This window comes from Mesoplodon mirus, assembly GCF_964341445.2.
Source record: "Mesoplodon mirus genome assembly, chromosome: 13".
In the NCBI taxonomy this organism is placed as follows: domain Eukaryota; kingdom Metazoa; phylum Chordata; class Mammalia; order Artiodactyla; family Ziphiidae; genus Mesoplodon; species Mesoplodon mirus.
The window spans coordinates 72479825-72506255 of record NC_138989.1 but is presented as its reverse complement, the minus strand read 5'-3'; the positions used below and the strand labels follow the sequence as shown (position 1 = coordinate 72506255).

The window sequence follows — 26431 nt, the reverse complement described above, 5'->3', positions numbered from 1 at the left end:
AGAATTCAGAGTCATTCATCGTATGCATTGCACAGAACTGCTACGCATATGGATGCAAATACATTCAATGCTGAAAAAGTTATGTCATGGCTATTCGAAACCATTATGTTCTTTACTTTAAAATTTAGGTTAGGGCTTCCCTGGTGGCGCAGTGGTTGAGAGTCCGCCTGCCGATGCAGGGGACGCGGGTTCGTGCCCCAGTCCGGGAAGATCCCACATGCCGCGGAGCGGCTGGACCCGTGAGCCATGGCCGCTAAGCCTGCGCGTCCGGAGCCTGTGCTCCGCGGTGGGAGGGGCCACAGCAGTGAGAGGCCCGTGTACCGCAAAAAAAAAAAAAAAAAAAAAAAAAAAAAATTTAGGTTAGAAAAAAAGGAAAAGCAACCAACGTTCTCTCACTGATACATCCAGGGGCTTTGACCTTATTCTGAGGAGTCCACCTGTCTCCTACTTGGGAGGACAGCATGAGTCCGAAGGAAAAGCATATGTTAACGGGCAAACCAATGTGTTAATTCATTTATGTCCATGAGAGGGAAGAATTTGACAATTAATTAGGAAGGTGAAAAACTGATCACCAAATCTCTCCAGGAACTTCATCTGAAATGAAAACCAATCAAAGCTGTATCATAACATCCCCGTTCTGGAAGGAGTCAAGAACTATCATTTCAACCCCTTAATAATTATACGTCTTTCACATTTTATGCTTCATTTCCCACCAATAACCCTGTGTTTAAATGCATATGGCCACAATTAGTACACGTACATACACGCATGAATTGGAGGTTTGAGCACACATATAAATCAAATGCTATTAAAAAGAAGTTAACAGGGATAATTCTGAGACTTTGCCAAATAGCTATCATTGATTTAACCATGAATTAAAAAAAAGGATGTTGTATTTTAGACGCGGTCTTTGATAAAAGGTCTTTAGTAAGAAAAAATTACACTCACGTTTAATGATATTAATAGTTACTGAAAAGATTGGAATACTTAGCAAGTTAGCATAATACTGTATTGTTTCTACACAAACTATTAAAGACCGTATCTCTACCACACGAAGCAATATTCAGTCTGCTTACAACGGGAGGTTGGTCTCCCCTCTTGGTTTAGGAAGGAATGGGGAAATGTGTTCCCTTAAACTAAGGCAATGCTAGGAAGGGTTGTTTCCATCTGCTATTTCTTTTTTTTGAGTTTTTTTTTTTTTTTTTTTTTTTTGCGGTACGCCGGCCTCTCACTGTTGTGGCTTCTCCCGTTGTGGAGCACAGGCTCCGGATACGCAGGCTCAGCGGCCATGGCTCACGGGCCCAGCCGCTCCGCGGCATGTGGGATCCTCCCGGACCGGGGCACGAACCCGTGTCCCCTGCATCAGCAGGCGGACTCTCAACCACTGCGCCACCAGGGAAGCCCCTCATCTGCTGTTTCTTGATGACGAACTGTGAGCCTTGAGTCTTGGCGGGAGCTTCAAGCTCACTGCGTGATTCAGGGCCCCTCCACCTCCGCCCTGCCACACCCATACTGTAAATTTCAGTAAGACACTTCTCACAATTAATATCTGAGTGATTACAATGAGGAAGGGAGACAGGGATGGGGGTGTGGGAACGCTCCTCAGGGCTTTCTGGGTTTTGTTCTTTCCTGTCATTAGACAAGGCGCTGTGGGATCCAAAATAATGCCTGTTTTTCAACACTCAGAGAAAAAAATGTTATACTGGTAGCACCGGGCTTTGGGCTGGCAGAGGACACTGCTCTGAGTCAGACTGCCGGCCTCGCATTTGGGCTCCACCGCTTACTGTGGAAGCTGGGCAAGGTATTTACGTTCCTTAACCTCAAGAGCACCCATGTCTAGGAAGCAGAGATGACGATGATGATGTCGATAATGATATTGAGAATGATACCGATAATTCCTGCCTCAAAGAGCCTTGTGAAGATTAAATGAGTTAGTACATATATAGCCCTCTGCACAATGCATGGCACATCATAAGAATCCAATGAATATTATTAATATTTGTGTTACTCCTCCTTATTTAAAGATGATCAGATGAATATACTTGAAAGTTGCTAAGAGAGTAGATCTCAGATGTTCTTACCACAAAAAAGAAATGGTAGTCACATGACGGTATGGAGGTGTTAGATAACGCCAGGGTGGGTGATCATTTTGCAGTATATAAGTGTATCAAATCATCATGTTGTACACCTTAAACTTACACATGTTATATGTCAATTATATCTCAATAAAGCTGAAAAAAAACATCAATTACTTGAGTATGCCGTTTAATGAACCCCCCAAAAAATCATATACGAAACCAGATTATACATATATTGGGTTTGGCCTACAAAACGATTTTCAGTTTCTGAGCCTATATTCTAATTCATTAAACATCATTTAAAATCAAGATTTCTAGCCTCTCCTGGAAAAGCCCGGGATTGCTTCCACTCTGGCAATCCTGGGCCTTTGCATGTGGCAACATGGGCCAGTGCCCTGTGGGCCTGGGCGTTTGCTCTCATGTCCCAGCCCTGACTCAAGCGGGTCTGTGTACCTAACACCCACTGCCTGACTCCCTTATTGCCTGTCTGGTCCCTCATGGCATTTAATGCAACCTTTCCATTAAAAATATTTCATTCAAAATAGTTGCTTCCATGCTCTGGGGTCCTGGTATGCATCAAGAGTGTGAGCACATTAAAAGCTCCTCTAAAAGCTTGCCCTTCTTGCAAGCCCCCCTCTCCACCAAAGTCCAGCTCCACATAGAGGTGGATTCAACCCTCCTGCTGGAGTTAGGGCCCCTAAATCTCAAAGCAGAATGCTAAGCCTACCTCCTTCAGATTAGCACCCCTCCTTAATCAGCAACCAGAATGTGCTTCAGATAAGAAGAGAGTGCAACAGTGAGCAGGCTGTAACCCAGAAGGTCCAAAAGGATGTACCGACCCAATGATCTCCTTAACATATACCCCTCTGTGAGGTTGGCTAAGGTGGCCCTGTAGTAAAGGCAGAAAGCCAAGCACACAGGCTCCTAATATTTCATATTATATCTTCATCGTTTATAGTGTTTGAAACGTCCACTTGAATACTTCCGTGTCAGCTGAAGACCCTCTTCATTATGTTATCTAGTGTCTCTGATAGAAGATCCTGTGAATTAAGTTCATCTTGGAATTTTCTGCCAGGAAAATGTTTATCTTTCCAGATAAATTTTGTGGGTTTCTTTTATCATGAAAAGATAATTACACAATCTCACACGAGCTTGCTTTCCTGCCACGAAACCCAGAACTATATTTATGCTCATTCTAGGTGTCTAGTAATAAATACTTCCTCCTCATTTCGCTAATCACAGTCCTGTTTTCCTTCATTGTTTTTATTGTCAAGGTTAGATACTGAGTTTAATGTGTTAGTTTCTTTAAAGTCTGTTTTGAACAAAGGGGAACTATACTTTAGATCAGAACACATCAACACACACACACACACACACACACACACTCACAGTGTGATACTGCGAGGTGCCCCACAGGCTGTCTTTCAAAGCAACATAGAGAAAAACCACAGGGTTCTGACTGCAGTGTCAGCTCACAGAACGGTTGTCTCATAAGAAAGCAAGTACCACTCATGGTAGCTCAGGGAAGCTCACTATTTTAAATGGTTTGGTACATCTGGTGAGTTCATTACAATCTCAGCCTGAGAGGTGCTTCAGTCCCCAGCGTAATGGAAATGTTGCCATTGTCTTTTGTTCAGAATCTCTGAATTTCTCTCAGATCTGCGCAGGCACCACCTGAACTGATTTCAACCCTCTATTCTGGCATTAGATGCAGCTGTGCGCGGATCACAGTGAACTTGTAAGTGCTTTGTGATGGGGCAAACCTAGTGGTTTGGGATCTTAAATGCTCAACTAGAAAGAACATTTTCCAAAACAACGGGTTTCAAAATAAAAGCAGGTTTGGTTTACTTTTTATACGTGGATGAGTATCATATGCCTTGTTATATTTTTAGTCAAAGAAATTGCTGTCTTGAAAAGACAGAAATGGAATATAAAGAAATTAATCTAATTCAAGAAGTGCTACGAACAATAAAAGAAATCAAGCAATTATCCCTAGCAGGAGACAGAGTGCTGAATTGTTAAACACTCTCTCCCCCTTTTTCTTATGAAAGAAAAGGAACTGAGAGGCCTCATTAAGAAGGAGCAACGCTTGCACTTACCCAACAGTTTTTAACAGGCACCTTCAATGTGCTCGGCAAAGAAGTATAATTAACCCTGTTGTACAGAGGAGAGACACGGATTTCCAAAAGGATTTGGTCACCATCAATACAAGTTATGACTGTCTAGAATATTCTCTAAAACTGCCGTCTCTTCCTGGAGTTCCTGCTATTCAGCTTCCAAATGTCAAATTTGAGAATTGAAACCAAAAGTAGGACTCTACTGCACCCACTCTACAGACTGAACAAGATCAAAGAGAACATCTAGTAATTTCCAGGCCTCATCACTTTTTTAAAGGGGAGGAAAAAACTCCAGCCAAACAAAATTCCCTACTTTTAACATAAATTCTGAAGAAAAGATTTCCAAATGCAGGTACAATTTTGCTATCATAATCACAAGGGAAAGGCTTATAAAGGACTGACCCATGTATTTTGTATAACAGTTACTAAACTAAAAAAAAAAAAAAAAAAAGGACTTTGACCGAACTTTCACAGCCCCAGGGTCTGTAGGGCCTGAGAGGGAAGGGGGCCACCCTGGTCGCAGGCCTTCTCGGGGAGCAGCACGGCTGGCTCAGGGGTAAAACAGGCAGTGACAATCTGAGGGGCGACTGAAAGGTCTGCTGAACTGCAGGTGTGTCCCCAGTTGGCTGCGCATGGTCTCTGAAATTTCTACAAATACAATTATGCTTTCAGTTGAGGCATTTTCCCTAGCATGTGCTCTGGCAGACAGCAAACAGGACAAACCTGCTCTCATGAGATACAAGCATGGCAGATGCCTTGAGTTTAGGGTGAGCCTGAATGAAATGTCTATCTGTGTACAAACGCAGGAAATAGCTGGAGACAGGCCAGATATACAGGGAAGTGAGTGCTTAGGAAAGTGAGGATGAGCCCCGAAAAGAAAAGGAGAGGTAACAGCAAAGACCTACAAATACCTACATTTTCCTAGGGCTGGTCCCTTACTGATAACAAACAATGCTACGTGAGGTTCAGGACACGCTCTCCTCTGTACCTGAAGCACCAACCAAACATTTGGCATCTCCTCCCATCGGCAGCCGAAGTCAGGAAAAGGCGGATGAGGAAGGTGGACCTGGGTCTGATTTGCATGCCTTTCTGACATCCCAGTACAGGCTGCTGATTTCCCAGCTGACTGGGAGGGAGGTAAGGGCTCAAGGCGGATGGGAGACAAAGACATTGCTCTGACAGCTTTGTTTGTTAGGCAAGGGGGAGACTCATCAAAAAAGAGCCATTTCAAAAGAGTAGAAAAGTTAAGAATTAATTATGTTTAAGAAAAAACTATCCCTTTCCTTTCTCCGAAGCAACCAATTTGTGAAAATTGTATTATATATTTAAGGTTCACCTGCTCAAGGAAACAAATGATTTAGGCAGATGATAACACATTAAAAAAAAAGTCTCATCTATGGCCGGTTAGAAGGCCCAAGTCAAATTTAATTCCCACTATGAACTAAGCCTTCTGCAGCCTTTTTGTGTGTGGGATCTTAAGGCCATATGACGTGGCCAAGAACATTGAAAGGCCACCCAGTTTCTTCCGTATGTGCACAGGGCTGCCTCAAAGCAGGCCAGATGAAAATCCATTCTGTTTTCAAATCTCTCTAGAGAAGATGCCAAACCCTCCCCTAAGGACCCCCTTTCTGTGTTCAACACTGTGCTGTCAGGAAATTTTTCCTTTTTCAAATCTAAATCCAAAATGCTACAGTGTAAGTAGCCTGTTTCCTCTGTTCTAGCCTCAGTAGAGATGGAGAACAGCTGGTCACCAATCTTAGTATGATAAGCTTTTATAGACTTGAAGGCTGTTACTGCAACTTGCTCCTTTTTTACTTATTTATTTTTTATTTTCAGGATTTAAAAAAAATTTCAGTGACTATCATGTAACCTTTCCTTTCAGGTCTCATTTTCCAACTCTTAAAATAATTTCTGTAGCTTTTTCCTTAAACTTTCTCCAAGCTTTCAAATCATGACATCTTAGAGTTGGATGGTATCTTAAAGGTCAACCATGTCTCAAAATGTGGGATTTCAAACGGGACTGAGTGCTGGCACAGGCAACTGGCTGTCATTATAGTTTCTCATAACACCAAGCAGGAGGTCAGGACTATGCTTATTTTATCACAAACCTGCCACTGTGGCTGGAAAAGCTAGTAAAGTTGTTGGCCTGCAGATGGCTGACACCCCGCAGTCCTCACACCTGTGGGGAGAGGCAGGGTCCCTGAGCCCACTGCTATCATGGTAGATGAAGGAAAACTCTTTTCCTTGACCTTAAACAGAGGTTTAAAGATTAGAAGCTGCCTCACCCCTCTTCACGGGTGGGGAAGGAGGTGGATGGTGGCCCCATTGCTCTCATCAGCAGTCTCTCCTCCTGGGGCCCTGAAGGCTTTCACCCTCCCATGAGCTCACCTGTGCCCCCATAGAGGCAATACCTACCTACAAGTACCATAAATAGGCACTTCTTGAGGAAAGAATCATAAAACTAGGGGCCCAGCTCTTTGTCACTTGGGACACAAAATATGGAAACTAAAAGTATTGACCAAGATGGAAGTAGATGGGAAATGCACTCCAAACATTCTCTAGCATTGAAAGGAGCCCAGCTTCTCCTACTGGCTGTACTATCCGCGACTGTGTAAGCACATCTGCCTCGATGCTGCGCTTTGGTGGTTCTACAATGATTTTGAACAGAGATCTGAGGGTTGAAAATGGGTTGTTCAACTCAATAATTTCTTTTCTTGATGGAAGGACAAGCCAATATTTTTTATTCACATTATGCCAACTCTATATTATAGAGTCAACCCATTGTGGCATTTGCTAGTCCAAGGGGTATCAGAATGATTCAATGAATTGAGTTACTTTCTATCACTATCTAACTGAAAAGAATATATATTCAGGGCAAAGGACAAGTAGATATGATATCATTTTAACATCTTAATGGAAAACAGATTTAAGGATAAATATAATAAAGTTCGCTATCTTAAGTTTTATTATAAGATATAATGCCTCCAGTAAACAGACTTTATTCCCTAAAAATAGCTGCAGCATTTACTGTACATTTTCAGTTACTGAAAGTTACTTAAATGTCATTTGGAAATAAACTGACTGACACTGATGAATTAAAGGAGATTTTCTGATATCTACATATTGGTAATCCTTAAGACACAGGCAACAGTTTTTGAAATTTCTTTGTGGAGGATTATAACCAACATGTGTGTGCACAACACACTTATCCAGGAATAGTAAGAATCAAAAAATGCTCAAGATTGTTTCACTATTGTAATTTAGGCATTAGTAAGAATTTCAGATTTTTAGGATACTGAGGCTTATATTTTCACTAATATCAATTATACATTATCAAAATTAAATTTAAAAAGGAAGATCTACAAATGAACAAGTAGAGAGTGACCATTTAATAGTTGATTTCCAATCTTAAAATACTGTAGCCATCATAACAGCAACCTCTATGAAAAAAATATCTACTGGTCTTAGGCAATGACTCCCTTCTATTCAATTGAGGAACTTTTTCAGATTCAAATAAATTTTCCATAAGTCTCACCACTTAAAGTCTTTCTTTCTCTTTTTCTTGCTACAGATAATCAGGAGCTGACCACACATGTGTACCTGTACACACACACACCCGTCTTCTGCTTTACTAGAGCAAATATTTTCAGGATGAAGTAACTAAAAAATACCCACTTAAATTATAATAACTGATGTAGTAGGTTTGTGTTGTGTGTGAGACTCTTTTAAGCTAAATAATGATAACAGAAGAAAAAAATCTAGTTTAAGACATAATTCCAACCGTAACATTTTTCATATACTTTAACATTTTAAAATAGAGTCATATTTAAAGATTATTCATGGATACTCAAATACTGAATGCCTATATGATTTAGATAAATGTGCTTCAGTTTCAAATAAAAAGGATAGAGAATAAATTAATTGTTATCAACTATTCACACTGCTGGTATGAAATAATTGTAAGACATTTATTAAAGTATAACCTTCTGTAGCTTTTAAGAATATTCAAATGTTTTCTATAGTTCTCAGACCCAAAGCTAAGTATTTTTTATCATATTTCTAATATAAATCTATTCAAACACATGATCGAAGTCTTAAAATGAACAGTTTTGCTTTTGTATTCTCAGACTATGAAGATTCTGATAAAAAAAATTCTGTTGCTAAATATTCAAAGGATTCCTGAGAAATTGGACCAACATAAAATGGTTATATAATTTTTCAAAGAAGACAGGAGAAAATATTCTTAAAGATAATACTGTGCCGCAAAAGTAAAGCCCAATTGCTTCCACTTGGAGTTCCTTAGGACATGAACTGTCGTATCTCTGTGCCCTCTCAAAAGACTGCACGCCCTTCCACAGCAGCCTTCAGCAGATACGTGTCCACATGAACCAATGGGAACAGCAATCACATTCCTGAGGAATCGTCCATCCAGATGGACCTCAGCATTTTCGTGGGTTCTGATTTGGGTTAAGGCGAACACAGAAGATGGTTTTGGCTAGAGCCTTAGGACAGGGCCTTCACACATGTGCTCTCCCACCTCTCTTTGGCCTGGTACAGTGCCTGGTGACACAAAACTGTCTTATGCAGATTGTACTAATATGGAATTTATATTTTTCAAAATCACATTTCAAAAGGATCTAATGTTTTCATCATTCCAAAAAGGGAAGTGACTTGAAAGTGTTAACAAAACCTAAAGCATTACATAAATTTCTAAAATTCATACATGTATTAACCAATATATTACTATATCTTCTGGCTCATATTTATTTTGGAGAATGACAGAGTACATACACTAATAGACAATACAGATTCAAGAATTTTATACTTTTATGTGTGGTTTATTAGGCTTAACTTATTAAAACAGAAAATCAGATTAGTCTGGAACGTAACCTAATTAATACTGACCTATATTACAAGGTCTATTTCTTTTGTTAAGTCAAGACATGCCAAATTAGAAAACTGTAAAATCATCCTCCTATCTTTGAAGTATCATTCCATATTTTTAATAATATAGTAATAAAACAATAAAATAATATATGTAAATTTTTTCCAAATAGCAATTGAATTTTAAAATATTCCCTGGCAATTACTATGGCAAAATAGCACTGATATTACTTGTCAGCCCTGACTTATTCTTAGACTACCCCATCTTTATCTAGGGGATTAAAATTTGACCTTGTTGGGCTTCCCTGGTGGCGCAGTGGTTGAGAGTCCGCCTGCCGATGCAGGGGACACGGGTTCGTGCCCCGATCCCGGAAGATCCCACATGCCGCGGAGCGGCTGGGCCCGCGAGCCATGGCCGCGGAGCCTGTGTGTCCGGAGCCTGTGCTCCGCAACGGGAGAGGCCACAGCAGTGAGAGGCCCGCGTACAGCAAAAAAAAAAAAAAAAAAAAAAAAAAAAAATTTGACCTTGTTGCTCTTTTGAATGGACAAAATTTTCCAAGACACAATTTGCTTATTTGTAAAATAAGGATAATATCTTTCTTGCCTACCTCATGGGATTCAGTATTTTTTGGAGAAATGTACTTTAAAGTGTTTATCAAGAGCTTATTATGTTATAAGCCCCATGTTAGATGTCAGCAGAAAGATGAGACATGGCCCCTTCCAGTGAATCTAGGAGACTGGGACAGGTTGACAGTAAGCAACTAGTGTGTGATATATGAAATGGCATAACAGAAATGTGTGTTAGGTGCCATGGAAACACAGATGAATCGGCAGCAATTTCTGTTCAGGGGTAGATGTCAAAACAAGATACAGAAAGAAGGTGGTAGTGGAGTTGAGCTTTAAAGGAGAAGTTGGCCTGAAGGACAAGACTTGAAAGGCCCAGATCCCAGCAGATAGGTGAGGCAGACCTGTGAGAGTGAAGATGTGGGAGAGGTCCAGGAATTGTCCCTCTGCCACTGGGAGTGTCAGGGGGCAGAGGACGATGAGGAGGGACAGATTTGGGGATGAGGGAAAAAGCTAGCTATGGCCAGGTTATAAACTGCCTTTTTCTTGTGCTAAGAAATTTGGACTTAGTTCATAGTCCCAAACTCCATAGGGAGTTTCCCAAAGTTTTTAAATAAGAGAATGGTCAGATCAGACCAGTTTTAGGAAAATTCTGGCAGAGAGAGGAGAGAAATTAGAGAAAAAGGAATGGTTGGCAGGCAAATATAGTAGGTAAATTAAGAGTTGAATGAAGAACCAGATGCGGGCAGGAAAGAGAGGTCCAACTGGGCGGGTGGTGATGCTGTTTCCTGGACAGGGAAGCATAAGAAAAAGAAAGTGCTTTTAGTGGGGATGGGAGGGGTTGGTGGGACATCATCAGGGGGAAACAATGAGCTTAGTTTGGGACATGTAGATATTAAGGTGGAGGGCTTGAGCAGGTAGTTGGAAATATGTCAGAAAATGAGAAAGAAAAATTTGGAGCTCAGGAAAAGATTTATAGAAGGAGAGACAGATTTGGGAGTTATTAGCACACAGACAGACGCTGAAGGCATAGATCCTGCACTCGGCAGTGTTCCTGGCACACAGCAGTCTCTCTGTGACTATCTGTTAAATAACTGAGTGTAAGGGGCTGAGATAACCCACGAAGAGCAGAAAGAGTGAAAGGAGCAAAAGGATGCGGTTAAAACGACAGAGGACGCTACCAGTGTAAGGCGTGGGCAGAAAAGAAAGAGCTGGTCTATTTTACAATTTGTAGACTTGAAATCTCAGTTTTTAACTAATATTTTTAAGTGACAGATTTCAAACTTGTCCCCAGCATACAAGTCACTTTTCAGGTAGAGAATTTTGCGATGAATCACTGCAGTTAATAACCAACAAAATTGCTTTGAAGTCTGATAACAATTTTATATTTTATTTATTTATTTATTTTATTATTATTATTGTTTTGCGGTATGCGGGCCTCTCACTGTTGTGGCCTCTCCCGTTGCAGACGGAGCACAGGCTCCGGACGCGCAGGCTCAGCAGCCATGGCTCACAGGCCCAGCCGCTCCACGGCATGTGGGATCTTCCTGGACCGGGGCATGAACCCGTGTCCCCTGCATCAGCAGGCGGACTCTCAACCACTGCGTCACCAGGGGATCCCACAATTTTATATTTTAAATATAACTCTTTATCAAGCAGTAATTATTTAACTCAGATCAGTAAATAATTTATTTAAAAGGCAGATTGCTAGCATCAAAAGCATATATTTGAAATTCTTTTTTTTTTTTTTTTTTTTTTTCCGGTATGCGGGCCTCTCACTGTTGTGGCCTCTCCCGTTTCGGAGCACAGGCTCCGGACGTGCAGGCTCAGCGGCCATGGCTCACGCGCCCAGCCGCTCCGCGGCATGTGGGATCTTCCCAGACCGGGGCACGAACCCGTGTACCCTGCATCGGCAGGCAGACTCTCAACCACTGCGCCATCAGGGAAGCCCAATTTAAACTTCTAATTCCAAACAGCCAATACTAATCAACTGACAAAACTGACAGTCCAATTTCGCTAATTTTAACTTTGCTTAAATTTCATCAGTTATCCACAAATTCTGATATTTCAGAAAGGTCATTATACAAGAGGGTTAAGACTTCCCTGAGTATAACTATAAAAAGACAAAAAAGATATACTATTAAAAGGAAAGACAAAAAGGATTTAAAACGGAACTTGTATGCCTGTGTATGTGTGTATGCATGTATACACACATATGTATTTGGTTGCTCACTTTGATATATAGATCCTTTTCAAAAATGAAAGGAGAAATATTTTAACCAAATTAATGATTTATAAAGACTCATATTAATGATCACAATCACCAACTTTGTTCTAATAGAAATTTCACTGATTTACTAGATTCATAAACTAGAATCAATGCAAGATATACTGGATAATTTACTACTAATTATAGTCATACAATGCATATTTAAGCAAGCACTCCCTATAGTTTGGTCAAAGAGAAGTCACTTACACATAAAGGAAAATGAATTAAATATCCTCTTGCTGAGAATAAGCTCTACAGGAATATCTATTTGATACCCCTAGAGTGGGAGATATGCTGGCTGAAACCTTTTTATCTTTAATGCAATCACATTGTCTAATGATAAGCCAAACTAAAAGGCCAATTTATTATGAAATTCAATATCAGGACCATCAAACTCTTTAGCACTTAATAAGCAATTAATATTTATCAATGAAAAAATGTTTTGGTAACACAAGGTGAAAATCAATAACTCTAGCCCACTTGTTGCATTCTGTAGCACTGACAAGCTATCCAAATAACTACAATCCTTAAGGGAAACAACTGCTTTGATGTTTTAATTTATGTTCTTCCCAAGGAAACATGAATCCTTTGAAGCTTTTTGTTTATAACTCAGAATGCACTTTGTTAGTAATCTGCTTATAATTGCCATCATGTATGTAACCCACAGATGTGTGCCTTAAAATAACACACTATGACTTATGACAAATACTATTAAAAGCGTACTTAATAGTATGCACACTAATTTTATTCACTTTTGAGCAAAAACATGTAAAACTCAAGCAATAGCCCTCCATTTAATATAATATTTTCCTTTTAGGAGTAAGTATATAAAGAAGGCAGCATGGACACATTTCTGAAGGCTTAATAGATTATATATATGAATTCTGCATTAGCAAAAATGATTTTTAATAGAAGTATGATTTTTATTTTGGAGTTTTTCTTTAAGAGAATAACGCAAAAAAAGCAAACTAAGAATTACCTATAACGCCACCACTTTTTTTTTGAAGTACCTGTAATAAAACTGGAAACTCTACCTAACTATTCTTACTAATTAGATCCCAGGCCTCAGAAGAACCACCATGAGCCACTTGGCATACATCCTTCTAGACTTCCTATTAGCTTGTCTTTGAAATCGTAAAGTTTAGCAGTTTTTTTCTAGTATGAACAATTTGGTATTCCTCTACACTATTTTATTTTTTTTAATAAAAATATTTGTTCAGAGATGAAACTTGCAGTTGTCAAATCATTTTAAATGTTAAAATTAAAATTGTGCACCATGTGGTGAGTGTATGCTCCCCCCCACACCCAAATCTGCTTCTGCTTTAAAAAACAACAAGAAAAAAGAGAAACATTATTTAACACATTGAATTGCTTGTATAGCTTAGAAAAGGTAGAGACTCACTACTATTTTTGTAAAACAATAAAAGGAATAAAAGGCAGGTGTGCTCTTTTAAAGGGGAGGGTTCTTGAGGACCTTCAAGATGGCAGAGGAGTAAGACGTGGCGATCACCTTCCTCCCCACAAATACGTCGAAATACATCTACATGTGGAACAACTCCTACAGAACACCACCTGAATGCAGGCAGAAGACCTCAGACTTCCCCAAAGGCAAGAAACTCCCCATGTACCTGGCCGTGTGGCTGACAGGGTCTTGGTGCTCCGGCCAGGTGTCAGGCCTGTGCCTCTGAGGTGGAAGAGCCAAAGTTAGGACATTGGTCCACCAGAGACTTCCTGGCCCCTCGTAATAGCAGTTGGTGAGAGCTCTCCCAGAGATCTCCGTCTCAACAGTAAGACCCAGCTCCACTCAACGACCAGCAAGTTCCAGTGCTAAACATCCCAAGCCAAACAACTAGCAAGACAGGAACACAACCTCACCCATTAGCAGAGAGGCTGCCTAAAACTGTAATAAGTTAACAGACACCCAAAATACACCACCAGACGCGGTCTCGCCCACTAGAAAGACAAGATCCAGCCTCATCCACCAGAACACAGGCACCAGTCCCCTCCACCAGGAAGCCTGCAAAACCCACTGAACCAACCTTACCCACTGGGGGCAGACGTCAAAAACAAAGGGAACTAAGAACCTGCAGCCTGTGAAAAGGAGACCCCAAACACAGTAAGTTAAGCGAAATGAGAAGACAGAGAAATACACAGCAGATGAAGGAGCAAGGTAAAAATCCATAAGACCAAACAAATGAAGAGGAAATAGGCAGTCTACCTGAAAAAGAATTCAGAGTAATGATAGTAAAGATGATCCACAATCTTGGAAATAGAATGGAAAAAATACAAGAAACGTTTAACAAGGACCTAGAAGAACTAAACAGCAAACAAACAATGATGAACAACACAATAAATGAAATTAAAAATACTCTAGAGGGAATCAATAGCAGAATAACTGAGGAAAAAGAACAGATAAGTGTCCTGGAAGATAAAATAGTGGAAATAACTACCACAGAGCAGAATAAAGAAAAAAGAATGAAAACAATTGAGGACAGTCTCAGAGACCTCTGGGACAACATTAAACACACCAACATTTGAATTATAGGGGTCCCAGAAGAAGAAGAGAAAAAGAAAAGGACTGAGAAAATATTTGAAGAGATTATAGTTGAAAACTTCCCTAATACGGGAAAGGAAATAGTCAATCAACTCCAGGAAGCACAGAGAGTCCCAAACAGGGTAAACCCAAGGAGAAACATGCTAAGACACATATTAATCAAACTATCAAATATTAAATACAAAGAACAAATATTAAAAGCAGCAAGGGAAAAGCAACAAATAATATACACAGGAATCCCCATAAGGTTAACAGCTGATTTCTCAGCAGAAACTCTGCAAGCCAGAAGGGTGTGGCAGGACATATTTAAAGTGATGAAAGGCAAAAACCTACATCCAAGATTATTCTACCCGGCAAGATTCTCATTCAGATTTGATGGAGAAATTAAAACCTTTACAGACAAGCAAAAGCTAAGAGAATTCAGCAGCACCAAACCAGCTTTACAACAAATGCTAAAGGAACTTCTCTAGGCAGGAAACACAAGAGAAGGAAAAGACCTACAATAATAAACCCCCCAAAATTAAGAAAATGGTAATAGGAACAGGCATATCAATAATTACCTTAAATGAAAATGGATTAAATGCTCCCACCAAAAGACAGAGACAGGCTGAACAGATACAAAAACAAGACCTGTATATACGCTGTCTACAAGAGACCCACCTCAGACCTAGGGACACATACAGACTGAAAGTGAGGGGATGGAAAAAGATATGCCATGCAAATGGAAATCAAAAGAAAGCTGGAGTAGCAATTCTCATATCAGACAAAATAGACTTTAAAATAAAGACTATTACAAGAGACAAAGAAGGACACAACATAATGATTAAGGGATCCATCCAAGAAGAAGATATAACAATTGTAAATATTTATGCACCCAACATAGGAGCACCTCAATACATAAGGCAAATGCTAACAGCCATAAAAGGGGAAATCGACAGTAACACTATCATAGTAAGGGACTTTAACACCCCACTCTCACCAATGGACAGATCATCCAAAATGAAAATAAATAAGGAAACACAAGCTTTAAATAACACATTAAACAAGATGGACTTAATCGATATTTATAGGACATTCCATCCAAAAACAACAGAATACACTTTCTTCTCAAGCGCTCATGGAACATTCTCCAGGATACATCATATCCTGGGTCACAAATCAAGCCCTGGTAAATTTAAGAAAATTGAAATTGTATCAAGTATCTTTTCCGACCACAATGCTATGACACTAGATATCAATTACAGGAAAAAAACTGTAAAAAATACAAACACATGGAGGTTAAACAATAAGCTACTAAATAACCAAGAGATCACTGAAGAAATCAAAGAGGAAATCAAAAAATACCTAGAAAAAAAATGACAATGAAAACACAACAACCCAAAACCTATGGGATGCAGCAAAAGCAGTTCTAAGAGGGAACTTTATAGCAATAGAATCCACCTCAAGAAACAAGAGATATCTCAAATAAACAACCTAACCTTACACCTAAAGCAATTAGAGAAAGAAGAATAAAAAAAAACCCCAAAGTTAGCAACAGGAAAGAAATCATAAAGATCAGATCAGAAATAAATGAAAAAGAAATGAAGGAAATGATAGCAAAGATCAGTAAAGCTAAAAGCTGGTTCTTTGAGAAGATAAACAAAATTGATAAACCATTAGCCAGACTCATCAAGATAAAAAGGGAGAAGACTGAAATCAACAGAATTCGAAAGGGAAAAGGAGAAGTAACAACTGACATTGCAGAAATATAAAGAATCATGAGAGATTACACAAGCAACTCTATGCCAATAAAATGGACAACCTGGAAGAAACGGACAAATTCTTAGAAAAGCACAACATTCTGTGACTGAACCAGGAAGAAATAGAAAATACAAACAGACCAATCACTAGCACTGAAATTGAGATTGAGATTAAAAATCTTCCAACAAACAAAAGCCCAGGACCAGATGGCTTCACAGGCGAATTCAATCAAACATTAGAGAAGAGCTAACACCGATCCTTCTCAAACTCTTCCAAAATATAGCAGAGGGAGGAACACTCCAAACTCATTCTATGAGGCCACCATCACCGTGATACCAAACCAGACAAAAAGTCACAAGAAAAGAAAACTACAGGCCAATATCACTGATGAACATAGATGCAAAAATTCTTAACAAAATACTAGCAAACAGAATTCAACAGCATGTTAAAAGGATCATACACCATGATCAAGTGGGGTTTATTCCAGGAATGCAAGGATTCTTCAATATACACAAGTCAATCAACATGATACACCATATTAACACATTGAAGGAGAAAAACCACATCATCATCTCAACAGATGCAAAAAAAAGCTTGACAAAATTCAACACCTATTTAATGATAAAAACCCTCCAGAAAGTAGTCATAGAGGGAACTTACCTCAACATAATGGAGGCCATATATGACAAACCCACAGCTAACATCGTTCTCAATGGTGAAAAACTGAAACCATTTCCACTAAGATCAGGAACAAGACAAGGTTGCTGACTCTCACCACTATGATTCAACATAGTTTTGGAAGTTTTAGCCACAGCAGTCAGAGAAGAAAGAGAAAGAAAAGGAATCCATATCGGAAAAGAAGACGTAAAACTGTCACTGTTTGCAGATGACATTATACTCTACATAGAGAATCCTAGAGATGCTGCCAGAAAACTACTAGAGCTAATCAATGAATTTGGTAAAGTAGCAGGATACAAAATTAATGCACAGAAATCTCCTGCATTCCTATACACGAATGATGAAAACTCTGAAAGAGAAATTAAGGAAACACTCCCATTTACCATTGCAACAAAAAGAATAAAATACCTAGGAATAAACTTACCTAAGGAGACAAAAGACCTTTATGAGGGTAACTGTAAGACACTGATGAAAGAAATTAAAGATGATACAAACAGATGGAGAGATATACCATGTTCTTGGATTGGAAGAATCAACACTGTGAAAAGGACTATACTACAAAAAGCAATCTACAGATTCAATGCAATCCCTGTCAAACTACCAATGGAATTTTTCACAGAACTAGAACACAAAATTTCACAATTTGTATAGAAACGCAAAAGACACCGAACAGCCAAAGCAATCTTGAGAAAGAAAAACGGAGCTGGAGGAATCAGGCTCCTGGACTTCAGACTATACTATAAAGCTACAGTAATCAAGACAGTGTGGTACTGGCAGAAAAACAGAAATATAGATCAATGGAACAGGATAGAAAGCCCAGAGATAAACCCACGCACATATGGTCACATTATCTTTCATAAATGAGGCAAGAATATACAATGGAGAAAAGACAGCCTGTTCAATAAGTGGTGCTGGGAAAACTGGACAGGTACATGTAAAAGAATGAAATTAGAACACTCCCAACACCATACAGAAAAATAAACTCAAAATGGATTAAAGACCTAAATATAAGGCCAGACACTATAAAACTCTCAGAGAAAACCATAGGCTGAAAACTCTATGACATAAATCACAGCAAGATCCTTTTTGACCCACCCCCTAGAGAAATGGAAATAAAAACAAAAATAAACAAATGGGACCCAATGAAACTTAAAAGCTTTGCACAGCAAAGGAAACCATAAACAAGACAAAAAGACAACCCTCAGAATTGGAGAAAATATTTGCAAATGAAGCAACTGACAAAGGATTAATCTCCAAAATATACAAGCAGCTCATGCAGCTCAATATCAAGAAAACAAACAACCCAATCCAAAAATGGGCAGAAGACCTAAACAGACATTTCTCCAAAGAAGATATACAGATTGCCAGCAACACATGAAAGGATGCTCAACATCACTAATCATTAGAGAAATGCAAATCAAAACTACAATAAGGTATCACCTCACACCGGTCAGAAAAGCCATCATCAACAAGTGTACAAACAATAAATGCTGGAGAAGGTGTGGAGAAAAGGGAACCCTCTTGCACTGTTGGTGGGAATGTAAATTGATACAGCCACTATGGAGAACAGTATGGAGGTTCCTTAAAAAACTAAAAATAGAACTACCATACGACCCAGTAGTCCCACTACTGGGCATATATCTGGAGAAAACCATAATTCAAAAAGAGTCATGTGCCAAAATGTTCATTGCAGCTCTATTTACAACAGTCAGGACGTGGAAGCAACCGAAGTGTCCATCGACAGATGAATGGATAAAGAAGATGTGGCACATATATACAATGGAATATTACTCAGCCATAAAAGGAAACGAAATTGAGTTATTTGTAGTGAGATGGATGGACCTAGAGTCTGTCATACAGAGTGAAGTAAGTCAGAAAGAGAAAAACAAATACCGTATGCTAACACATATATATGGAAACTAAAAAAAAAAAAAAAAAAAAAAGAAATAGGTTCTGAAGAACCTAGGGGCAGGACAGGAATAAAGACGCAGACATAGAGAATGGACTTGAGGACACAGGGAGGGGGAAGGGTAACCTGGGATGAAGCGAGAGCATGGCATGGACATATATACATTACCAAATGTAAAACAGATAGCTAGTGGGAAGCAGCCACATAGCACAGGGAGATCAGCTTGGTGCTTTGTGACCACCTGGAGGGGTGGGATAGGGAGGGTGGGAGGGAGACGCAAGAGGGAGGGGATATGGGGATATATGTATATGTATAGCTGATTCACTTTGTTATACAGCAGAAACTAACATGCCATTGTAAAGCAATTATACTCCAATAAAGATGTTAGAAAAAAAATAAATGGAGGGTTCTTTAAAAGGGAAATAATATAGCTGAAGAAACATTTTTTTATATAATATGATAATAATTTTATGGTGAATGTCTTAGTTTAACAGTCAATTGAGATTAATATGTAGATATGGCATTGTAGTTTAAGACTGTACTATAAACCATAGATTTTAAATTTCTGATTATTCAGGAGTCAGAGTTTATAACTGCTTTAACACAGTACTTAAGCTACAGAGCACACAACCAGTCAACCTAAGAGTACTCCTTAAAACCACTGCAAACCTTCACAGTCAAGGTTTGAGTTAATACAGAACAGAAAAGACCATTTCTGGATCTTTGGAAAGTTTAAAACTTAATAAGAATTCTGATTCATACTTCCTGTTTCATATATTGAAAGGTCAGAGCCCAAAGTTAGAGCTCACAGAAAGGTAGATCGTGCACGGGAGGTGAAAAAAAGATTGATATTATGAGAACTTTTTTGCTTCTTAAATTCTTGATATTAATTTGGTATTAAAATATAAGAAATAATAAATCATTGTTTGTAGTTCTGTACACTCGAGACAGGCTGTGTCACTCCATGTGATTCCATATACAATCTGGTAATTTTTTTAATATCACACACCAGAGATACTTTCACATGCAGGCTGCTGCAGCATTTCCATAAAGGCAGTCATCCAATAAGAGGTTTGGAATTCGGTTGTTTGCAGCTCTGAACACAATTATGTATAGAAACAATGCCATGAATATGAATAACAGTTAGATTTCTAGGCCCGCTTCCAAAAGCCTATAGAATTCTTAATGTTTCAGAATTTATAGTGCCAGTTCAATCTCCTAAGCACTATTTATAACAGTTTCTCTGGGGAAAAGCATGTCAAGGTGCAAGTCAGCCATTAGGAACCTAATTACCTGTTGTAGACACCAGGTTCTTATAAGTTCTAACATCTTTAGATATATGAGGGCATATATATGTGTTACTAAGCCAGCAGGAGTATATGTGGAATGTCAGAGAAAAGTATGAGATTACCTGTCTTGAACCTCTAGACATTGGACTCACCCAAAGTTTACACTCATTTACCTGCCCCTCTACATACACCTTCCAGTAGAACTTAAGTTACGAGATTACAGTAAGAAATCTTTGACATCTTCTGGGCAATAATCACAGGTGATTATGTGGTGTGGTGGTGATTGATGGTGATGGTGTGTGTGTGTTTATGCATATGTATGCTGAAGGGAAATGGAGGATAGCAAGACTAAAAGAGTGTTCCGTGCAGAGTGTGTAATATAATCACAGGTCTAGAAGAAAGGGAGAGTATACCTTGTCAGAAAAACTAAAAAACCTTCAAATGATTAGGACTTATGGTACAAGGGATGAAGTGGAGAGAGAGAAAAGTGGATGGAGAATTAGGCTGAAGACAGACCATGAAGGGCCTTGGGATTTTCAAGGAATATATACTAACTGGGAACACATACTGTGAGAGGGACTTTTAAACCCAGCAATGATATTTAAAACAATATTTACTGGAAGACGCTGTGATATCCTAACCATCACTTTTTACATATAATTTAATTTTTAAAATACAGTTATTTAATATTAGATTCATATCTAAACCTTTAGATATTAGATTCATATCTAAACTTAATTCATATCTAAACTTAGATTCATATGATACTAGATTCATATCTAAAATGACCATGGATTTGGTCATTTTATATTTAGATAAGTATGGTTCAGTTTTGAATAAAAAATGGTGAATAACTCGATCATTTTCTCATGGAACAATAACAGAGTACTTATTGAAGTGTAACTAACATGTTCAAAAAGTTAGTGAAAACATTTTCTTGGGATTTGGGCAGATCTGAAAGCAAAATGTGCTTTTCAGTATTTTTAACAGAAAATCTATTTCAAACAAATAGTAGAAGTCTTAAAATGAAAATAGTTGTGTTTTTGGACTTCTTAGATTATAAATTCTTTAAATTTAAAAAAAACTGCAGAACCATAAAACAAAGAACATTTAATTACTGAGATTTGTCCACATTGAAGTTTGGCTTCTGTGAACACTATAATAAATCTATACAAATATACCATACCGTCTCATGAATTTATATTTTCCTTGATCTCTTTGATTTCAATTTTCAACAAAAGATAAAACCACTGTAAAAATGTAAAGATGTTTAATTTATCTAAATGCTCTATAAAATTAATGACTGATTTTTTTTTAAAGTAAGGTATCTTTGCATTGATTACTAGAACTGCTTAGAATGTGAACAGCATGATTTTTGATGGCTGCACACTCAAGGACAACAGTGAATGACCTTGAACAGCAGTGTATAAAAATAAATTTATCACTGAAATGGCATGCTGGCTGCCAGTCAATATATGCCTCTCATTTGTTAGGAGGTTCTCCTGCTGTGATTCCCTCATTACAATTTGCTTTTACTTCCTGGGCAAATGACAACTAGAAAATGAGGCAGCTTCTTTCTTGACCAAACTTAATCCAGAAAAAATGAGATGACAGCTGCAGCCACTCAAGTGTTACAGGACATTTTACACATGTTTGTAAAAGGCCCAATTATATATTCTAAATATTACATCACTGAGTGTGACAGCCAGCAAGTTATCTCACTTTCCTAGTCTCTTTCATTTGTTGAAGGAAGGGTTTCAGAAGCAGGATACTTTTTGCTTATAAAATAACTTCTCATATCCCCTCCAATCTGCTTTTCTAATCAAATAATTTGAGGTGTAGGATGCAGGTAAATGCTCAATTTAGAGATGAGCTGGAGAAAAAGAAGAATCCAGCTAAAGTTCTTAGTTGGCTAAAGGGAGTAACTAACTCCTGTCTTATGTTTTTATAATTAGTCTCAATGCACAGCTTACATTTTTCTAGGAAACAAAAAAAGATACATTCACATAGATAATTTACTTGTACTAGAAATATACTCATGTGTAAAGAAAATTATACAACAGTCACACATAGGTTTCAGTTATGTTTAATTTATTTTTTCATATAAGGATTTTCTGACCCACTGATTTCTAGTCACGATTTGAGACACCTCAGGGCACAGTACCTTATTACAAGAGATGTGGAATTATCACAAAATGCTGAAAACAAACATAATTTTTCCTTTTAATTAAAAAATGCATTAATCATTAGAGAAATGCAAATCAAAACTACAATGAGATATCATCTCACACCAGTCAGAATGGCCATCATCAAGAAATCTAGAAACAATAAATGCTGGAGAGGGTGTGGAGAAAAGGGAACACTCTTGCACTGCTGGTGGGAATGTGAATTGGTACAGCCGCTATGGAGAACGGTATGGAGGTTCCTTAAAAAACTACAAATAGAACTACCATATGACCCAGCAATCCCACTACTGGGCATATACCCTGAGAGAAACCATAATTCAAAAAGAGACATGTACCAAAATGTTCATAGCAGCCCTATTTACAATAGCCCGGAGATGGAAACAACCTAAGTGTCCATCATCGGATGAATGGATAAAGAAGATGTGGCACATATATACAATGGAATATTACTCAGCCATAAAAAGAAACGAAACTGAGCTATTTGTAATGAGGTGGATAGACCTAGAGTCTGTCATACAGAATGAAGTAAGTCAGAAAGAGAAAGACAAATACTGTATGCTAACACATATATATGGAATTAAAAAAAAATGTCATGAAGAACCTAGGGGTAAAACGGGAATAAAGACACAGACCTACTTGAGAATGGACTTGAGGATATGGGGAGGGGGAAGGGTGAGCTGTGACAAAGTGAAAGAGAGGCATGGACATATATACACTACCAAACGTAAGGTAGATAGATAGTGGGAAGCAGCCGCATAGCACAGGGAGATCAGCTCGGTGCTTTGTGACCGCCTGGAGGGGTGGGATGGGGAGGGTGGGAGGGAGGGAGATGCATGAGGGAAGGGATGTGGGAACAGATGTATATGTATGACTGATTCACTTTGTTATAAAGCAGAAACTAATAAAAATAAATAAATAAATAAATAAATAAATAAATAAAATAAAAATAAAAAAATAAAAAATACAGATACCAGAAAGCACCTTACAAGGGGGAAGACAAAGGGAATAAAAATCTCAACGACTAGTAATAAGGTATAAAAAGGAAACTTAAAAAAAAAAAGTTTCAATAATTGTTTGGTTTCAGTTTTCCTTTATTTAATGTGGCTAAACAATTTCTTTTCTGGTGTAAATGGGCCCAGTTTTCTAGTTAGAGTTTGTATCTGGGACTTTGTATTGAGAAGTTTAAAATTAGTGATTAGTAAGGAAACAGACTGAAAATACAGGTAGGTGGATGAATAAGAACATGACGTTAAGTGAAATCACCTAAATACAAAAACCGCATACTGAATGATTCCACTTATATGAAATTCTCAATGAGGCAAAACTACAGTGACAGGAAGAATCGGTGATTCCCAGGGGGCAAGGACTAACTGCAAAAGGGTAGAAGGAAACTTTTGAGGGTGATGGATATGCTCTGATCATGATCATAGTGGTGGTGACAAGGCTGCACACATTTGCTATCACTCATCAACTTGGGCACTGACAATGGGTGAATTTATTACATGTAAATTCCACCTTGTTAAATCAGTTACAAATACGGACATAGAGAAAAACAGATATATTAAGAAAGAGGGGGCTGTGTAATAACTGATGCTTTTGTCACTATTGCCTGGAAGCGTTGAGAAGCAGACATGCAGAAGTCTAATTACTTAGAGCACAAGGCTCCGGCTGCTCCCCAGAACGCATCCTCCAGTTCAATAGTCTCAATGGACAGTGATCCCACAATTTCCCCTGGGGAAACTTAACTACAACCTACTGTTTCTCAGTAAGGATACCCTTCCTGTAAATCCACTGGGAGTGTTCTTTTCCTTGAACTCTTGTTCATCACCCTCTGGTAGCTTTGTGTATGCCACCAGTGACATTTCTTCCTTTTTAATATAAGCTGTACATTTTAGCTCAATTTATAATACTGGCTATTGATTCAGGATTGCTGGTCCAAACCATTCTTAACTTCATTGTTTTAAAGTCCTATACCTAAATTAATATCTGTTACTGTCCATAAACATTATATTCAATTCAAGAGGCATAGGATTTAGAAAAGTATTTTTTAAATTCTAGAATCTGCAAATACAAAATTCCACATATTAAAGATTCTATACCAGAAATGTATTAAATTTATATTTAATAGATGGCATTAGTACTGAAACTGACAATTCAGCTTTTACATGAGGGAAACTTTTGAACGTTTTCCAGAGGAACAATCAAGCTATAAGAAAATAATAAGCCACACACTTCACACGCACGTGTATCTAAAAGGCCTTTCCATTTCCCTGCAGCCTTGTGAGAGTGATACAGCTAAGGAGCTGCTGTTCAAGCTAATTGAATTTCGACATACTAATTCTCTTCCAAAAAGGAAGATTATAAAAACACTGAAAACCAAAATGATTAGGGCCTATTAGAAAAACTGAATCTGTCTACAGAATATAGTACTTATAATTAAAATAACACCCAACAAAGGGGCATGGAAAACGAAAATAACATTCATTGAAGGAAGAAAAACATAAATAATTTAGGATCATCCTTAATACACACCTTCTCTATTAAGAAAAACAAGAAATTAAATAATATAGGATCAGTGAAATTACATTGGAGTACTATTCATTAAGACTTCTTGGTACTTCCCTGGTGGCACAGTGGTTAAGAATCCGCCTGCCAATGCGGGGGACATGGGTTCGAGACCTGGTCCGGGAGGATCCCACATGCTGCGGAGCAACTAAGCCCGTGCACCACAACTACTGAGCCTGTGCTCTAGAGCCCGCGAGCCACAACAACTGAGCCCGTGTGCCACAACTACTGAAGCCTGCGCGACCTAGAGCCCGTGCTCCACAACAAGAGAAGCCACCGCAATGAGAAGCCCGTGCACCGCAACAAAGAGTAGCCCCCGCTCCCCGCAATAAGAGAAAGTCAGCGTGCAGCAACGAAGACCCAACGCAGCCACAAAAAAAAAAAGAAAAAAAAAAAAAAGACTTCTTCTTGGCCACTGAATAAATTCTGGTTTATGATAGGCCTTTAAAAATACGAATGTAATTCTAGTTAATTAAATACAAATACTAATAAATCTCTCTAAAACGGCTTTATAAAATAAAGGATTAGACTATCAGGACTTTAGCTTGCTGATATTCTCCCTAAACATTTCCATACTGTATCTCCTAATAGAGGACTCTATAAATATTTTGATACTCCCAATTCTTTTTTTTTTTTTTGCGGTACGCGGGCCTCTCACTGTTGTGGCCTCTCCCGCTGTGGAGCACAGGCTCCAGACGCGCAGGCTCAGCGGCCATGGCTCACGGGCCCAGCTGCTCTGCGGCATGTGGGATCTTCCCGGACCGGGGCATGAACCCGTGTCCCCTGCATCGGCAGGTGGACTCTCATCCTCTGCGCCACCAGGGAAGCTCGATACTCCCAATTCTTCATGTCAAGACTGTTCCCAAGGAACAGTGGTCGGCCAGCCAGCAGACGAGCTATTCCAGGTCCAGAGGGCAGAAATGTGCCACAGCGAATTGTGCCCCAAATGAACTGCAGGAGACGGAATTTTGCCAGTGGGAGGGAAGCCCATAGTGGCCAGAGGACAGAGACCCCTCCTCTGTTCAGGGAGATGTCTTGGCAGGGCCGCGGAATGGTTCATGCTCTTGGAAGGGTTTCTGGAGTCCTACTTCTGCCCTACTCAGGTAGTTATCTGCAGTTTTCTATTTTTCTTTCCATCTTCCATTCTATCTCTCTGTATTGTTGACCTTATTATATAAGAAGATTGTGCAAAAGCACTAAATTCTCATTAGTCTTGGTTATTTTTCGTTGATTGTTTTCTCTACCATAATGTATCTGTATCTCTTCTTGGCTGTCAACACAAAGAAAACCTTTATTGTTGAGTTTTTTTTTTTTTCCTGGCCTACATTTTTTGGAACACTTTTTCTTTTTCTGAACCCTTTTTCTAGATATTTTTCAAGGACTTAGATGCCCCAGACTAACACAGGGGCTGACCTCATGGAGAAAGGTTGAAAAGAATTCTTACTTTCCTTTCCCATTATTTTAGTCATCTCAGAGCAAGTGGTTTAAAAGAGTTCTGTGGTCAACTCTTTCTACCCAACTGAGGTTTAATGTATAATCCATTATCACCATTTCATATATATTATTTCCTAATATGTATTTATTCCTAAAATATTTAT

The 26431-nt window shown here is 38.7% G+C and overlaps 1 protein-coding gene across 7 annotated transcripts in view; it reads right to left on the bottom strand.

Moving 5' to 3' along the window:
- Positions 1-26431, bottom strand: part of WDR7 (WD repeat domain 7) — a 361510-nt gene that overhangs the window by 9181 nt on the left and 325898 nt on the right. The window lies entirely within an intron of this gene.